Source organism: Oryctolagus cuniculus, chromosome X (assembly GCF_964237555.1).
Source record: "Oryctolagus cuniculus chromosome X, mOryCun1.1, whole genome shotgun sequence".
Classification (NCBI taxonomy): Eukaryota; Metazoa; Chordata; class Mammalia; order Lagomorpha; family Leporidae; genus Oryctolagus; species Oryctolagus cuniculus.
In genome coordinates, this window is record NC_091453.1 from 63740045 (window position 1) to 63758776 (window position 18732).

Sequence of the window (18732 nt, forward strand, 5' to 3'; positions counted from 1 at the left end):
AGGGCTGATTCTGAGGCCAGAGTGCTATTTAGGACATCTTCCATTCTATGAGTCTGCTGAGTATCTCACTTCCCATGTTGGATCACTCTCCCCTTTATTTACTCCATCAGTTAGCGTTAGCAGGTACTAGACTTGTCTATGTGCTCCCTTTGACTCCCAGTCCCTTCACCATGACCAACTGTGAACTGAAACTGATCACCTGGAACAGTGAGATGGCATTGGTACATGCCACCTCGATGAGATTGAATTGGAATCCCCTGGTATGCTTCCAACTCCACCACTTGGGGCAAGTCAGCCTGAGCATGTCCCAAATTATACATCTCTTCCCTCTCCCATTCCCACCACCATGTTCAACAGGGATCACATTTCAGTTAATTTTCAACACTTAAGAATAACTGTGCATCATAAACCAGCCATATTAAGTAGAACAGATAAAAAAACTACTAAGAGGGATAATGTATTTAGTTGTTCATTAACAGTCAGGGCTATGCTGATCAAGCCACCATTTCCCATAGTGTCCACCTCACTCCAACAGGTTTCCCTCTTGGTGTTCAGTCAGTCGTCACCAAAGACGTTAAAGATCTCTACGATGAAAATTACAAAACCTTAAAGAAAGAAATAGAAGAGGATACCAAGAAATGGAAAAACCTTCCATGCTCATGGATTGGAAGAATCAATATCATCAAAATGTCCATTCTCCCAAAAGCAATTTACAGATTCAATGCAATACCAATCAAGATACCGAAGACCTTCTTCTCAGATCTGGAAAAAATGGTGCTGAAATTTATATGGAGGCACAAGAGACCTCGAATAGCTAAAGCAATCTTGTACAACAAAAACAAAGCCGGAGGCATCACAATACCAGATTTCAGGACATACTACAGGGCAGTTGTAATTAAAACAGCATGGTACTGGTACAGAAACAGATGGATAGACCAATGGAACAGAATTGAAACACCAGAAATCAACCCAAACATCTACAGCCAACTTATATTTGATCAAGGATCTAAAACTAATTCCTGGAGCAAGGACAGTCTATTCAATAAATGGTGCTGGGAAAATTGGATTTCCACGTGCAGAATCATGAAGCAAGACCCCTACCTTACACCTTACACAAAAATCCACTCAACATGGATTAAAGACCTAAATCTACGACCTGACACCATCAAGTTACTAGAGAACATTGGAGAAACCCTTCAAGATATTGGCACAGGCAAAGAATTTCTGGAAAAGACCCGGGAGGCACAGGCAGTCAAAGCCAAAATCAACTATTGGGATTGCATCAAATTGAGAAGTTTCTGTACTGCAAAAGAAACAGTCAGGAGAGTGAAAAGACAACCGACAGAATGGGAAAAAATATTTGCAAACTATGCAACAGACAAAGGGTTAATAACCAGAATCTACAAAGAGATCAAGAAACTCCACAAAAACAAAACCAACAACCCACTTAAGAGATGGGCCAAGGACCTCAATAGACATTTTTCAAAAGAGGAAATCCAAATGGCCAACAGGCACATGAAAAAATGTTCAAGGTCATTAGCAATCAGGGAAATGCAAATCAAAACCACAATGAGGTTTCACCTCACCCCAGTTAGAATGGCTCACATTCAGAAATCTACCAACAACAGATGCTGGCAAGGATGTGGGGAAAAAGGGACACTAACCCACTGTTGGTGGGAATGCAAACTGGTCAAGCCACTATGGAAGTCAGTCTGGAGATTCCTCAGAAACCTGAAGATAACCCTACCATTCGACCCAGCCATCCCACTCCCTGGAATTTACCCAAAGGAATTTAAATTGGCAAACAAAAAAGAGGTCTGCACCCTAATGTTTATTGCAGCTCAATTCACAATAGCTAAGACCTGGAACCAACCTAAATGCCCATCAACGATAGACTGGATAAAGAAATTATGGGATATGTACTCTTTAGAATACTATACCGCAGTAAGAAACAACGAAATCCAGTCATTTGCAACAAAATGGAGGAATCTGGAACACATCATGCTGAGTGAAATAAGCCAGTCCCAAAGGGACAAATACCATATGTTCTCCCTGATCGGTGACGACTGACTGAACACCAAGAGGTAAATCCTTACCTTGCAATGCTTTGAAAATGCTCTTGTTTTTTTTCCCCTGTATTTTCACATTTTCAGGGTTGCATTTAGGATGTTAATCTATTTTGAATTGATTTTTGTTCATGATGAGAGAAAAAGTTCTAGTTTCATTCTTCACCATGTGAATATCCAATTTTCCCACAAAACAATATAAATATTGCTTATAAAGAGAAGAAAAGAAACCAATAATGAAAGAAAGTGATAAAAGTAGCAATAAAGAATTATACATTTGCATTCTCTTTCTCCTTATATTTTGAATTTTTGGACCACATTAAATTGTATTTTGCTTACATTTACTTTCCATTAACATTCACATACAAATTCTTTCAGACAAAATGAACTTTTCAGCTTGGAGACCTCTCCAACTGTACATACAACAGTTTTTAAGCAATAAGTACCAAGCTAATAATCGGTTAAAATTATAAGATGCAGAACTTTTTCTTTAAAGTTTTCTGGTCCCGGAAAATTCAGTAGGGCCAAATGCATTAACTGGAAGTATCATTTGTTTTATTAAAAACAAAACAAATGGAAACATTTTAATCAAGGATGATAATGGATAAAATAAATACATAGGCTCTCATACACAATCATTCTAAATTTTTGCCCAGCACAAAATGATTACATTATCCTTCAGGCTTGCTATATGCCCATATAATCAACGAGAAATTTAACATTTAAACACCCTAGTAACTATTTACCTTAAAAGTATATGAACCTCTGAAAGATATATTATCAGGCTTTGAGAGGTAAGCACATATTGAAGAAGGCTGTTTATAAATGAAACACTATAAAGTTTATGTTTATGTGTATCACTTAGAAAAGAAGGGGCCTGATCTGTTGTATAGTGGGTAAAGCCTCCACCTGTGAAGCCAGCATCCCACATTGTCACTGGTTTGAGTGCTGACTGCTCCACTTTTGATCCAGCTCCCTGCTAAAGGCCAGGGAAAGCAGTGGAAGATGGCTCAGGTCCTTGGGCCCCTGACACTCATGTGGGAACCCAGGATGAAGCTCCTGGCTCCTGGATTTGGTCTAGCTCAGCCCTGGCCATTGTGGCCATCTGGGGAGCGAACCAGTGGATGCAAGATTTCTCTGTCTCTGTCTTTTCCTCTCTCTGTCTGTAACTCTGACTCTCAAAATAAATAGAAATGAAATTTTTTAAAAGACAGAAAAATGTTGTTCTTTTTCCAATAGTATAGCATCACAGCAACACTATGTAGTTAAGACTGAAAGCTTCTGCATACACGTTCACTATACCTCCAAAGTGGTATATGCCTCAGCCATTCTCATTTGGTATTTAACATATACCAAACATTTTCCTGGACTTGCACCAGTTTGTGTAGGCTAAAACAATCATCCTGCCCTTTTAAACTGAGACAAAGCTAACCAGTTGTAGGGAACCAGAATCAGTAAAGAAACATTAATGTTAAAACCTCACAAGATGTCTTCTAAAGACATGATATGATCATAACAGAAGGACTGACTATGCTCCTAGCTATAGTGAATGTAGAGACATTTGGGAGCCTGGAAAAAGTAGGTACCCGAGATATAAATGATTACCATATCAGTAATAACTATGAGAAACTCAAATGTATGTCCTGGATGTTTCTCTAGTGCAACATCGTCCAGTTTGCTGCTGAGGATGACTGAAAGCTATTCTGCCACTATATGTTTGTGTTTAGTGCAAAGTAATACCAAAACAATTTTATGTGAAATTTCAAGCTATTGAAAGGATTGTACAGCTAACCTTATTTTTGTATTCTGAAATTAGTGCTTTAAAACTCAAAATTAATTCCCTAGCTGCTTAGATCATCTACTATCTTAGACAATTCAAATTGAACATGGTTGCCAGCAAATTCCTTTCTAGAGGAAGTAAAAGCCAAGCACACTGTGGTTATACTTTGCTGCTGGTCTCCCCATGCATGTGCTTGACTAATGAGAGCACTCTGTAACCATTTACTGTGCTACTTCAAAGGAACCAAACATGAGAAAAATTGGTATAATTCAAATTTTGACAAATGATTTTTTTGTGTGTGTGGCAGGCTTACTTTTTAAATGAAAGTAAATCTAAAATCTACAATCAGATGGTCACTTTGATACCCTGAATTAGAAGTCTATAAAAATAAACTTAAAACAGCTGTTTCTGAAAAATGCCAAAGTCTTTTAACACTAAAACATAAAGGAAAGTTTGCAAATGCAAGGTGATGCTCAAACCAAAAACTGTGGTTCAAAAATGTGTTCATAGTGAGACTAAAATCGTCACTGCAAAATTTCCCATGGATTTTTGCACTGACATTAAAAGAAAGATTTTAATCTTTTGGTCTCTTGAAGCTGCTACTGAATACAATAAATTTGAAAGAGGGGAAAGAGACTGTGAGGATCTGAAGGCTAGTTAAGGTAACTACCTCAAATACAACTAAATCACAGTTGAAATACAATCATTTCTGTAGGGAGTTGAAGATAAAGAACAGTTTCCCATCACCCCTTCCTGTTTGAAGAGGATCCTCCAGCAGCTTCAATTTCCTACAGTAATCTTTAATCCAAGTAATTAAGTAATCTCACAAGAAATAAACATACATGGCAGCAGGGTCAAAAAGCCGGGCAGCTCTTCCATGCACAAACATTTCAGGAGAAAAACCATCAGTTTTAAAGATACCCATCAGGTTTCAGGAATTCTCCTATACTCTACACCTAATAACGTTTGCTTTATTCCATTGATGACTAAAATTAACGAGTTTTGCATTGCGTTTTTTTTTTTGTCTGTCACTGTATAGACATTGCAGAACTATTCTGCATCACATGATTTTAAATGAAATAAATATAAAAAATGAGCCACACAATCAACACAACTTTAATATGCCACTTTATTTATTTTGATCACCATGGTGGAACCTCCTTATCAACAATCTTGTGAATTAAGGGGCTGATTTTGCTTCTCAGATCCATCAGGCAGCTATGCTCTGACTTAGGTATGGAGCCTCCGTTCTTCACATGGCCAGACAGGAACGCATGGGCCTTTCTCAAGTGGCCCATTGGCTTCCAGGAACATCTTCGCAAGTCCTGGATAACACTGACTTTGTTTGCATGGTACTGTTGCACTGAAGAGATGCAGTTAGGGCCCTCTGCTACTTTCTCACATTTTGCTCTTCAAATTCTGCCTTCTTCTTGGAATGAGTCTTTGACTTGAGGTGGTCACTAACGGCAGACTTGCAGACGTGATTTAGAGCACCCCACGTTGCAGGAAATGCGGAAGAGCTCTCCTCCATCTGTATGCTGCTCCTCTCTGAACTCAGTGACTCCATCCAGGGAAGTCACATCCAAAGTGGTCATAGAACAGTTCCAAGCAGGTGGTGCTGTTGCTACAAATCTTTTTTTTTTTTTTTTTTTTTTTTTTGCTACAAATCTTTCCACTTTGACTTTGAATATGGTAATATGGTTGGGACAAGTTTCCAGTAGTTTTTAGCTTGTTTGTTCTTTTTTTTTTTTTTTTTTTTTTTTGTCTTGGCACTCAGGTGTGAATGGTCTCCAGCACAAAGCCAGACACATACCAAATGCTGGCAGGTTCTGTTTGTTCAAACGTGGAGACGCCTTCGGATCAGTTTCTCAACAAGTGGCGATGGATGGTTTCTGGGCTGCTAACCTCTTTTCCCCTGACGTGCTGGGAGGGCGTGCCTTTAGGTGGGCTTGGGGCTGCTATCGGGGGAAATGGAGGAGCTTCTGCTGGAAAGGAAAGAAGGAAGACAAACACAGCCAGGGTGTGAAAGAGGAGCGCGTGCCTCGGGCACCAGATCCAACCCAAGAAGGCTGCCTTGTCTCTTGCCACACCCCCTCCCTGTCCTCCTGTCACATTTTGTGTTTTTGATGTCACATTTTACATGTTTCTATATTGCCTATCTCTTAACTACTATTGCCTTTATTATCATTTAAATTGCTGTTTTAGTCTTCATTCTAACATGCTATTGGATTATACACCATGTTTATGGTATTAAAGTATTCTGAATTTGTGTTGTTATTTGTCGCTCCCCGTCTTCGTGGAGGAACGACACAGGACCCTGCGCTGTTCTTTCGTCTGCTCGGCCCTCCCCGGGTTTGCTGCTGGTTCTTCCCGGGTTGGCTATTGGTCCTTCCCGGGTTGGCTGCTGGTCCTTCCCGGGTTGGCTACTGTCCCTTCCACCTCCGTGGAAGGGCGGTTCCCCCTGGCCGCTTTCCCCACTTCCGCAGGGGAGCAGCACACCGCCGGCCGGCTCTCTCGGGGGCTGCACAGGTGTTCCCTCAGATAGATGTTCCCCTTAGATGTTCCTCGTGCATGCCGTCTCTCTCCTCCTTTATAGTCCTCCTCCGCCAATCCTAACTCGGCTGCCCACACGCCGAGTACGCTGCTCTCCAATCAGGAGCAAGTCCTACAGTTTATTGGTTGAACTGGAGGCAGCTGTGTAAAAGCTGTTTTCTTCTCTCCCAGCGCCATATTGTGGGAGAGCAGATGCATAGAATAAGTCTTAATTCCAGTAACTTAGTCTAGTCCGAATTGCTCCCCACATTATTCTTACCTTAGCTTCTCATATTTTCTCTTTTATTAGTCTCTCTTTCAGTTGGAAGAATTCCCTTTAGCATTTCTTGTAAAACAGTTCTAGTGGTGATGTATTTTCTCAACTTTTGTTTCCTGGGAATCTTTTTATCTCTCCTTCGTATTTAAAGAATAACACTTCTAGGTACAGCATTCTTAATTTTCAGGTTTTTTCTTCTGTCTTGAAAATCTCATTCCATATCCTGGCCTATAAGGTGTTTTCCAAGAAGTCTGCAGTGTGGTGAACGAGGCACTTTTATGTGTTATTTAGTTCCTGTCTCTTGCAACTTGGAGAGATTCTCTTTTTGCCTTTACCCTTGGAGAACTGGTTGTAATGTTTTGGGGGGTAGACATGGTGAACTCTGTCTATCTTATACCGAAATTGCCATGTATTTGGGAAGTTTTCTGCCATCTTCTCTTTTAATATGTTTTCTATCTCTTTAGCATTATCCAGTCCCTCTGAACTCCAATAACTTAATTACTTTTTAATGTTGTCTCATAAATTTCCATAAGCTTTCATCATTTCTTCTTGATTCTGCTTTCTTTTATTGTCTTCTGTGTATTTTAAAATACTCTGCCTTCGAGTACACAAATTATTTTGTTTGGTCTATTCTGCTATTGATGTCTTCTATCATATTTAAATATTGTTTAATATACTTTTCAGTTAATGGATTTCTGTTCGATTTTTTTAATTACTTCCATGTTGCAGTTGATTTCTCAACAATGTTGCAGTGGATTCGTTTCTGAGAGGAGCAGCGTGGTGGGGGCAAGAGGTGTGGAGTCACCATACAGACCCCAGGAGTCGAGTGAAAGTGGGCTTGAGGCAAGCAGCCTCTGTGTGGTGACTCTGCGCCTCTTGCCCCCACCACGCTCCTCCTCTCAGAAAGGAATCCACTGCAACATTGTTGAGAAATCAACTGCAACATCTCTATCTTTATGTCAAGTCTCTCTGTTAGAGTATTAAATTGCTTCCCTCCTCTTTTTTTTTTTTTTTTTTTTTTTTTGCCAGGCAGAGTTAGACAGTGAGAGAGAGACAGAGAGAGAGTTATAGACAGTGAGAGAGAGAGAGAGAAAGGTCGTCCTTCCATTGGTTTACTCCCCTAATGGCTGATATGAAGCCAGGAGCCGGGTACTTCCTCCTGGTCTCCCATGCGGGTGCAGGGACCCAAGCACTTGGGTCATCCTCCACTGCACTCCCGTGCCACAGTAAGAGAGCTGGACTGGAAGAGGAGCAACCGGGATTAGTACCCGGCACCCCAACCAGAACTAGAACCCAGGGTGCCGGCACTGCAGGCGGAGGATTAGCCAAAACAGCTACTTTGAATATTTCATGTGCATATTTGAAAATATGAGTTCCTACTTGTTTCTTTTTTTTGACACTTTATTTTGTTAAGTGAGGTCATGGTTCCCTGAAAGTTTTTGATGCTGTTGGTGCATTGAAGAATTAAGTATTTTTTACTAATATTCATAATCTGACAATGTTTATGACTTTCCTTCCCAGAAGTCTAAGCAGTCTGCTGATTTTTCTGGGCTTATGGACACTTCTGTTTAAATATTAGTTGGAACTCTAATTCTAATTTTGTCACAAGTCTGCAGTTGATGTGCTGCCACTCTTTCAGTTCTAGAGGATGGCACAAGCCCAAATTTATTCTAAATACATAATTGGTGTGTTGTTTAGAAAGAACTAGGGAGGTGTCTACAAGGGGCTAGCCTGTCCCTGCAAATCTCTCCTGTGGCTGGGAAAGACACAAAAGCTGAGTCTTTGGCCACAAATGCTGATATCAACATGGAGCCTACAACCTATCAAAACAAGTGCAGCATGAGGGTAGGACCAAAGCCTACAGAGCTATGGGCTGTCTGCTGCTGAGATGGATTCACGGGTTGAAGGCACTATAACCAGTCACTTGTGATGCTGGCTAGTATACAGTTTGAGGCCGTCCAGTGGGGCTGGGAGACTGTGTGCCCCTCAGACATAGGTAGAATGTCCTTCACAAACAAGGTGTCAGCTGTGGCTGGAAAACCTTGTCCCGTCCCGCGGGACGTCAACTAGGGCCAAGCACCTAGAAGGAGGAATGAAGGGACAGGAGACACAAGGAAGGCAGCAAGACAAGAGTTCTGCAAAGTTTATTTTGTACACAGGGGTTTATATACTTCTTAGGGGAAGCAGAAGGGGGTGGGAAAGAGGAGCTGTTTGAGAATCTGTTCAGGGTTGAAAGTCAGGTGGCAGGACATAGTTATCGCAAGCAGGCACATGTTATCTTAACCACAGGATGCTCTTTAGTTATCACAGAAAGTTTCAGTCCTCAGGGCAAGAGGCTATGCAGGCACCTTTCCACGCCTAGAGCTATTAGGCAGGGGGAGAGTGTCCCCAACAAAACCTCTCTCCAGACCAACTGGCATCTCCCGACTAATAGCTTCTTGTGCTGCATGTGTGACCTTGTAGCTTCAAATCACACCTTCAGGGTGGGTGCAAGCTTTCACCCACCACTAGCAAAGGAGGGGAGGCTGAGCCCCTAAGGAGACGGTCAGTCTCCAGGAGACCCCTGCTATCTCCATGAGCCCCAAGCCAATTAACATAAATTGACCCATCTGGGTTGCCATATGATATCGGAAATGACCCCCTAAAATATATATGAAAATGTGGCCCCTTGAAGTTCCCCAGAAGCACCATATGGGATGCCACATATGTTACCAGAATTTGGGGTGCCATACGATATCACTATACACTTATTAATAAATTCCCAATATTAATAAGCCTAAGAGCATTCTTGCCTAATATTTAGAGAAGAATTCTAAATATCGGCATCCATAAATGAGGCAGCATGGTACGTTTTAGGCTTTTATTTGGTGCAAAAGGTGCATAGGAAAGTGAGGGCTTTAGTTCAGGTTAAAGAGAAGGGAAAGTCTGGAAACTAGGGTAGCATCAATACCAAGCAGAGAGCAGGCCAAAAGCCACGTGCAGCAAGCGCCTTGAGCTGATATCCACCACTTTTCACCAGCAGCAAAGCGGAGGCAGAGAGCCTTTTGGGATGCTCTTTGCCTTTTATATATTTCTCACAGGGGAGTGGCTTAGGGGCAGGTGGGTGCTCAGGTATAGTCAGGTAGGACATGATGTCACACAGGGGCGTGCTGAAGGTATCAGGTAGGGCGTGAGGTCACAGAGGGGTGTGGCAAAGGCATGGTCTTCCAGCTCACAAACCTAATTGATTTTAGCCTGTATGCCTGCCTACTTCATCTGGACCTGCTCTTGAAGTAGGCAGGCATACAGGTTAAAATCAATTAGGTTTGTGAGCTGGAACACCATGCCTTTGCCACACCCCTGTGTGGCCTCATGCCCCTACCTGGCCACACCTAGGTGCTCACCAGCCAATCAGGTTTATTAACCACTCCCCTTTGGAAGTGGGTTAAAAGCCTGGGACAAGGTATGTCCGGCCCTTCTCTTTTCCCTGGCCTCTTGCCAGGAGGGGGCTGGCTGTAGCCCTGCGCCCCCAGGGCACGTGGCCTTTGGGCCACCCACCCTAGGCTTCCTGGCCTAGATGCTCCCCCATGTGGCTGGTTGGTTCCTGGTGCTGGGTATGAACCCAGATTTACCTCTCTCTCTTAATAAAGCTCTCACTTTCCTATGCACCTTTCACACTAAATAAAAGCCTAAAATGTACCATGCTGCCTCGTTTATCTGTGCCAGTATTTAGAATTCTTCCCTAAATATTAGGCAAGAACCCTCTCGGGCTTATTAATGTTGGGGATTTATTAGTAAGCATATGGTGAAATCGTATGGCACCCCAAATTCCGGTAGCATATGCGGCACCCCAGATGGCACTTCTGGGAATTTAAGGGGCCACATTTTTGTATGAATTTTAGGGGGTCATCCCCGATTTCACAGAGACTCTGATCACAGGCACTGGTCTGGAGACAGAGACAATTGGGATCTTCCCAGTGTTAGATTTTAGCAGCCTTTTAGCAAGCCCCAAGATATAAGTCCTGTGGTTCTTTTCGATCTGCCCAAGAATGCAGGAAGTGAAACAGCAGCAGAGGAAGATTACCTGAGTGCTTTGTCTCAGGTGGATGAAGTTCCACGTTGTTAAGGTAGAGAGATAAGCAAGATTTATTTAAGTTAGAGACCTCCAGCTAAAGTGGCCTGGAGGGAGGCTCCAAGAGAGGAAAACCTGAGGGGCTGATGGTAGTGGGGTTTTTAAGCGCAATTGAGGCCCAATTAGCTAAAAATCAGTTACAAGGCCAGACAAAAACCATCAAAAGACCTGACTTGTAATCTTATTTGCCCTGTCTGGCTTGGTCTTGTTAAGACAAAAGAGCCTGTCTGAAGGGTGGGATAAGGAACTTGTTTTCACAGTAAACTGGGAGCTCTGAAGGGTGAAATCACCTCTCCCTGGCTATTCTCATGATAAAATTGGAAGCTCAAGGAGTGGGACAGGTACTTTTGTTTTGCTAAAGGATGCTTTTGGGGAGAAATATACAGCAGGATTCAACACTTTGATGTTGCTAAAGATAACTTTTGGGGGAAGCAAGCATTTCCTTTTGAGGGACTCATTTTCCATCAGGACCAACCTGGCTGTTTATTGATCCATCTGACTCATCATGGAAGGATGATAAAGAGAACATTCTGGACCTTTAGGACAGTGGTTATGACACTGCTTAGGATGCTCACATCCTATTTTGCAGTGCCTACGCTCAAGTCTCAGCTAGCCTTCCGATTTCAACTTCCTGCTAATGCGCACCTGAGAGGTAGCAGGTGATGATTCAAATACTTGAGTCATTGACATCCATGCAGGAGATTGAGTGTGGGCTCCTGTTTTCAGCATGGCCCAGCTCTGGATGTTGTGGGCACTTGGGGAGTGAAAGTTCTTTGGGTGGGTGTGTGTGTCTCCCTTTTTCTCTGCAGCTCTGCCTTTGAAATAAATAAAGCTTCAATAAACAAGAAGCCAGAGCTGAACAGTTTCTTAAAATGACAAATAAATGAAGATATCTCATTACATTAAATTTTCATTTATTATTACACAGTAAGCATACATTTTACTTGGCCAAAAAATGATGGCTTTGAGTAAGTAGGGGCAAATTTCTCACAGATTAGATATTACATTCTTTAGAATATGATTGGTTAAAAAGCATCTTTAGATACAGGAAGAGTGCAGTCTCTGAAAGGAAAGGCAACTGATTAGTTTGAAGAAGGACAATTCTGAGACTAGATAAGGAATGTATAGACAAAGAACAAAGGATTGCTCAAAGTTGCTTTAGGTGGCTCAGATGAACTACACCTTTTATGCAGATCACCCAAGTCAAATTGACCTGGCAGATAAGGTCTATCTGCACATTCCTCATGCAGGTCTCAGTAGGTGTCTCTCTTGAATGCTTTGCAGGCTTTTTAGGTGCAGTTGATACTCAGATAAAAAGGAGAATGGGCATGTACATCTATTATGTGTAGAGGGACACCATGTGAAAGAAAAGTGAATTCTCAAAAACTCAGTGAAATTGGGATTGATCAAGATGGCGGAATAGGAAGGGAGCACACTGATAGTCCGGGGAGAGATAGTTTAATAAAAGTGGAGATACTGCAGGTTCAAGGAAGAGTAGGGGAGGAAACAGCAGAAGAAACTCTTCTGGAACGCGTGATTCACAGTGGACCTGCATGGAGAGCGTGGGAGCCCACAGTTCGGGACACCAGCGGCAGACTCAACACACCAGCGCTGGAACGCGAGGTGAGCCGAACCTCAGTAGCCCGAGACGGCAGGCAAGCGGAGAGAGGAGACTAGAGGGAACGACCCCCGGTGGGGGGGGGAGTTCACCAGGCTAACTGGAAGAGAGAGAGAGAAAAAAAAAAAAAGGTGACTGGTACGGACATGGGTTTCTCTCTCTCCGCTCACCTCTCAAGGGCGAGCAAGACAAAGAGCAGGCGCCATCTTGGACATACATCATAAGCAGAGCGACCTCAGGTCTGCACTGGCCTAGCAGAAAAACCTGACTCTGGGCAGGGCGAATTAACAGGAGATTAGGACCTAGTAAATTTGTGGTGCTACTGAACTGAGACTGTGAAAAAAGAGACGGTGGGGGAGAGAACTCACGGAATTCACCTGAGCACTCTCCAGAGACGCTACAATTCCATAACTTTGGCAACCCAGTGGGAGACTGAAGGAGAATTTGAGCCCACTCTGAGGGCCGAACAGATTCCCTGTGTGGTCCTTGGGAAAGAGCTTCTGATCTCTGGCTCCTGTGGGTATATCATTTGCCTGCTAACTACCTCCAACTTCGTCAGCTGTGCGGAATTACTTCCCTTTTGAATCAAAAAAAGAAAGAGAGAGAGAGAAAGGTTTACCACACCTAACCTGGGAGTGTCACCTTTGGCACACCAAACAGAGCTCTCAGGCCACACCCATCTCAAGCCCTAAGGCTCCATCAAAAACAGATAGTCCACTTAATCTAGAGTCATAGTATAACAAGAAAAAGCACCACAGTGAAGAAACCAAATATCTCCAATATGTCAAATAACAAACGCAAAAACCGAGGTAATAAAAACAAGGAAGTCACCATGACGCTCTCAAATGAAAAAGACACCCCAATTCAAGATTATGAAGATGATGACATAGAAGAAATGCAAGAAGCAGATCTCAAAAAATTGATAAGAACATTAAGAAATTCTCAAAAACAAATTCTTGAACTACATAAAGCCTTAATGGACAAGATAGAAAATCTCTCTCGTGAAAATGAAATATTAAGGAGGAATCAAAATGAAACGAAACAATTAGTACAACAGGAAACTGTGATAGTGACTGAAGTGAAGAATTCAATAGATCAAATGAAAAACACAATAGAGAGCCTTACAAACAGAATGGGTGAAGCAGAAGAGAGAATATCGGACTTAGAAGACAGAGAACAGGAAAGGATACAGTCAGACCAAAGAAAAGAAGAGGAAATTAGGAATCTAAATCATATTGTCGGGAATCTTCAGGATACTATTAAAAAACCCAACATTCGGGTTGTAGGAGTTCCTGAAGGCATGGAGAGGGAGAAAGGATTAGAAGGCCTTTTTAGTGAGATATTAGCAGAAAATTTCCCAGGTTTGGAGAAGGACAGGGAAATCCTAGTACAGGAAGCTCACAGAACCCCTAATAAACACGACCAAAAGAGATCCTCACCACGACACGTTGTAATTAAACTCTCCACAGTGAAACATAAAGAAAAGATCCTAAAATGTGCAAGAGAGAAACGTCAGATTACTCTCAGAGGATCGCCAATCAGACTCACAGCTGACTTCTCATCAGAAACTCTACAAGCTAGGAGGGAATGGCGAGATATAGCCCAGGTACTAAGAGAGAACAACTGCCAGCCCAGAATATTATATCCTGCAAAGCTATCATTTGTGAATGAAGGTGAAATAAAGACTTTTCATAACAAACAGAAATTGAAAGAATTTGTCGCCACTCGTCCAGCCCTGCAACAGATGCTTAAAGATGTGTTACACACAGAAACACAGAAACACGGTCATCAGTATGAAAGAAGATAAAGGAAGGAAAGCTCACAGCAAAAGATCACAGGGAATTCAAAGCATATATTAGAACTTATCTTTGGCAAATGGCAGGGCAAAGTTACCACTTTTCATTAGTCACATTGAACGTGAATGGCCTGAACTGTCCAGTTAAAAGACACCGATTGGGATTTGCTTCTTAACCTGATGCAATTTTAAATGATGCTTAATTTTGTTTTTAAATTTCAAATCCTAGCTCTTACCCATACATGGAACAACAATGAAATTGTACATGTAATTCGCCACTTTGCTACACTAACATTGTTCCAGGGGTACTTATGATGTACTTTTGAATTTTCTATACATGCAATAATGACATTTGCTAGCAGTTTTATGTCTTCCTTCCCAATATGTATGCATTTTGTATCCTTTCTTTGTGTTACTGCACTGTCTAGTAATTCCACCATAATATTGAAAAGTAGTGGTGAGAAAAAGACACTTCCCCTTTTCTCCAACTTAAGGGAAAACTGTCCAATTTCACTATTAAAGCTGGTTTTGGTAGATATTCTTTATCTAGATGAGGAATTTCTCTTCTGTTCCTTGTTTGCTCAGTTTTTTTATGCCAAATATCTTCTACAAAAGTTGATGTAATCATTTAACATTTTTGCAGTTTGTGTAGTATGACCAATTTATTGATTTTTTAAAATGCTGACAGCCTTGCTTACGTGGGATAAATACCACTTGCTTGTACTACATAAAATTGTTGGATTTTACCTATTATTATTTTGCTTTCTATTTTTATTTTGCATCTTTGTTCATGTGAAATGTTTTTCTATAGTTTTCCTTTCTTAGAAGTTTAACAAGTTTTTTATTAAGGTAATGCTGATTTCACCAATTGAGTTATAAATTATTATCTACACTTCAGATCTCAAGAGAAAATGGTAGAGAGTTGTCCTTTTTTGTACTTGGAATGTATGGTAGAATTCAACTATGAGTTACCCTTGCCTGATATTTTCATTCCTTTTTTTTTTTGGTGGTGGTGGGAAGAAGTATGCATCTTTGATTCAATTCTTTTAAAGGAAATGGGCCTTGACTGATTATATTTCTTTTTGTGTAAGTATTGGCAATTTGTGTTTTAAGCAATTGTTCTGTTCATTTAAGTTATCAAATTTTTGTGCATAGTGATTTTAGTAGCCCCTTATTATCCTTAAGTTTCCATGGAACATTAATGTTCATTTCCAATGATGGCCACTCTTTGATTTCTGATACTGGTAATTTCTGTCTTTCTCTTTTCTTAATGAGCATGGAGAGAGGTTTATGAATTTGTTATTTCACTGAAGTATCTTTTGGTTTTGCTGATTTTCATATATTATTTTCCTATTTTTCAATATTATTCATTTATACTTCAATTTTCATTCCTTTTCTTTTTCATGCTTCAATTGTTCTTCTTGCTACAGTTTCTTAAAATTTATTATCTGGGAACATTCTTCATGTGTTTTGTGAACATTCACAGTTTCAGGTGTATTTTGTTGTCCAGACTGTGGTCCATCCATGGAAGCTTGATCTTGTTGGACAAAGAATTCTGTAAATATTATTAGACCAAAGTAATTGATAAGGCTATTAAAGCCAAATTTATGCTTCTGATTTTTTGCATTTGTGAACAGCCAATTAATGGAAGATTGATGTTCCCAAATATAGTAGTGGAACTTTCTCTCTCTCCTTGAAATTTTGTCAATTTTTAAAAAATATTTATTTATTTGAAAGTTAGGGTGTCTGGGTAGAGCAGGAGTGGGGAGAGACAGAGAGAGCACACACACGCGCGCAAGAGAGAGAGAGAGAAAGAGAGAGAGAAACAGAAAGAGAGAGAGATCTTCCATTCACTGTTTCACACTTGAAATGGCTGCAATACCTGGAGCTGGGCAGGCTTAAGCCAGGAATTCCATCCTGGTCAACCATGCAGCAGAAAGACAGAGAGATGGATTGAGAGGGGCGCATCTAGAATTCCAAACAGCACTCCAAAATGGAATACAGGTGTCCCAAGCAGTGGCATACCCTGCTTTGCCAGAATGCCCACCCTCATTCTGTAGGTTTTTGAAGTGTATTTTGCAGTTCTGAATTTAGGTGTATACACAAATTTGCTAGGTTTTAAAGCAATGGCTGCCTAATCATTAAGTAATCTTCCTGTTTGTCTCTGATAATTTTCCTTGTTCTGAATTCCATTTATCTGAAATTAGTGTAGTACCTCCAGCTTTCTTTCAATTAGTTTTAACATATCTTTTGCTATCGCTTTATTTGAACTTGTCTGAATCAGTATATTTAGTGAATGTCCAAAAGACAAGAGGTAGCCGAATATTGTTATTATACTCACTTTGTCAATCTTTATCTTTTAATGAATATATTTAAATGATTCACATTTAAGCCTTTAAATAAGAAGATGGTTTTCATCCTATTTCACAATGGTTACTGTTCCTCTTCCCTGTCATAGCTAATAAATGATGTTTCTAAGCCCTCTACTGTGAAAAGTTGGTGGGATTCCTCAAGATAAAGCAAAGTATTGGATCCCTAAGTCCATGTTGCCTGGGAGTTTCCCATTCATGGTAGGAATGGCCTCCAGCCACTGGGTAAAATTGCCTTCACACAAAGTTACCCTCTAAGTGCTTCAGCCAGGGCTCTGTTCCAGATAAGCAGGTCCCAGCTGTGATTCCAGCTTTACGACCTTTGATGATTCCTGGGTGCTCATTGCATTGTAACTGCAACTCCTTAGTGTGCCCAGAGAAGCTATTGATGTTTGTTTTGTTTAGCTTATTATTGTTGTAATGAGGAGAGTAATGACTTTCAAGTCTTTTCATTTCGGAAATGATTCTTGAAAGAACTTCCACTTTGACTATGACATTGTCTAAATAAGATCGGCGTTGGAGCCTCGGGTGATTACTGACGCCATAAATAAGAGTGTCAATTGTTAAATCAACAACAGGAGTCACTGTGCATCTACTTCCCATGTAGGATCTCTGTCCTTAATGTGTTGTACTATGTGAATTAGCAGTATAACTAATACTCAAATAGTACTTTACACTTTGTGTTTCTGTGTGGGTGCAAACTGTTGAAAACCTTACTTAGTATATACTAAATTGATCTTCTGTATATAAAGATAATTAAAAATGAATTTTGATGTGAATGGGATGGGAGAGGGAGCGGGAGATAGGATAGTTGTGGGTGGGAGGGAGGTTATGGGGAGAAAAAGCTGCTATAATCCAAAAGCTGTACTTTGGAAATTTATATTTATTAAATAAAAGTTAAAAAAAATAAAAAAAGAGAAAAATACAAAGAGTGGGAATAAGAGAGGTAAGAGATGTGCAATTTGGGACATGCTCAAGCTGACTTACCTCAAACGGTAGAGTTAGAAAATTACCAGGGGATTCCAATTCAATCCCATCAAGGTGGCATGTACCAATGCCATCTCACTAGTCCCAGTGATCAATTTCTGTTCACAATTGATCATAATGATAGGACTAAGAACCAAAGGGATCACATAAACAAGAATAGTGTCTGCAAATACTAGCTGATAGAATCAAAAAGGGAGAGAACGATCCTACATGGGAAGTGAGATACACAACAGACTCATAGAATGGCAGATGCCCTAAACAGCACTCTGGCCTCAGAATCAGCCCTTAAGGCATGCAGATCCGGCTGAAAAGCCCATGAGAGTATTTCAGGCATGGAAAGCCAAGACACTCTGGGGAAAAAAAAATAACCTAAATGAAAGATCTCTGTGAGTGAGATCCCAGTGGAAAGAACGGGTCATCAAAGAAGGAGGTACCTTTCTCTGAAGGGAGGAGAGAACTTCCACTTTGATCATGGCCTTGTCTAAATATGATCAGAGTCGGTGAACTCAGGGGGCTTCCATAGCCTTGGCAGCTCATGACAAGAGCCTAGGGTGATTACTGATGCCATAAACAAGAGTGTCAATTTGTTAAGTCAACAACAGGAGTCACTGTGCACTTACTTCTCATGTAGGATCTCTGTCCTTAGTGTGCTGTACATGGAGATTTAATGCTATAACGAGTACTCAAACAGTATTTTTCACTTTATGTTTCTGTGTGGGAGCAAACTGTTGAAATCTTTACTTAATGTATGCTAAACTGATCTTCTGTATATAAAGAGAATCGAAAATGAATCTTGATGTTAATGGAAGGGGAGAGGGAGTGGGAAAGGGGAGGATTGCGGGTGGGAGGGAAGTTATGTAGGGGGGGAAGCCATTGTAATCCATAAGCTGTACTTTGGAAATTTATATTCATTAAATAAAAGTTTAAAAAAAATTAAAAAAAAATAAGTAGAAAAAAAAAAAACCTCAGTGAAATTTAGAAGCTTACATACCCTCATTAAGGGGATAGAGGAGGGTAAGGGACGCAACTTAGGTAGGAATAAATTATTTGGGGTAACATGAATGGTCTTCAGAAAAGAATAGGTGATAACCCAGGACAACATCTGCCTGGGTATAGTATCCACCTCAAATCTCTCTTGTGATAAGAATTTAATCATCCCTGGTTGATGAAATTCCTACAGAGAGAATTAATGACAAG

At 40.9% G+C, this 18732-nt stretch overlaps 1 pseudogene; it reads right to left on the reverse strand.

Annotated features, from left to right (window-relative positions):
• Positions 1-5010: 5010 nt before the first annotated feature.
• Positions 5011-18732, reverse strand: part of LOC100352801 (CGG triplet repeat-binding protein 1-like) — an 86810-nt pseudogene continuing 73088 nt past the window's right edge.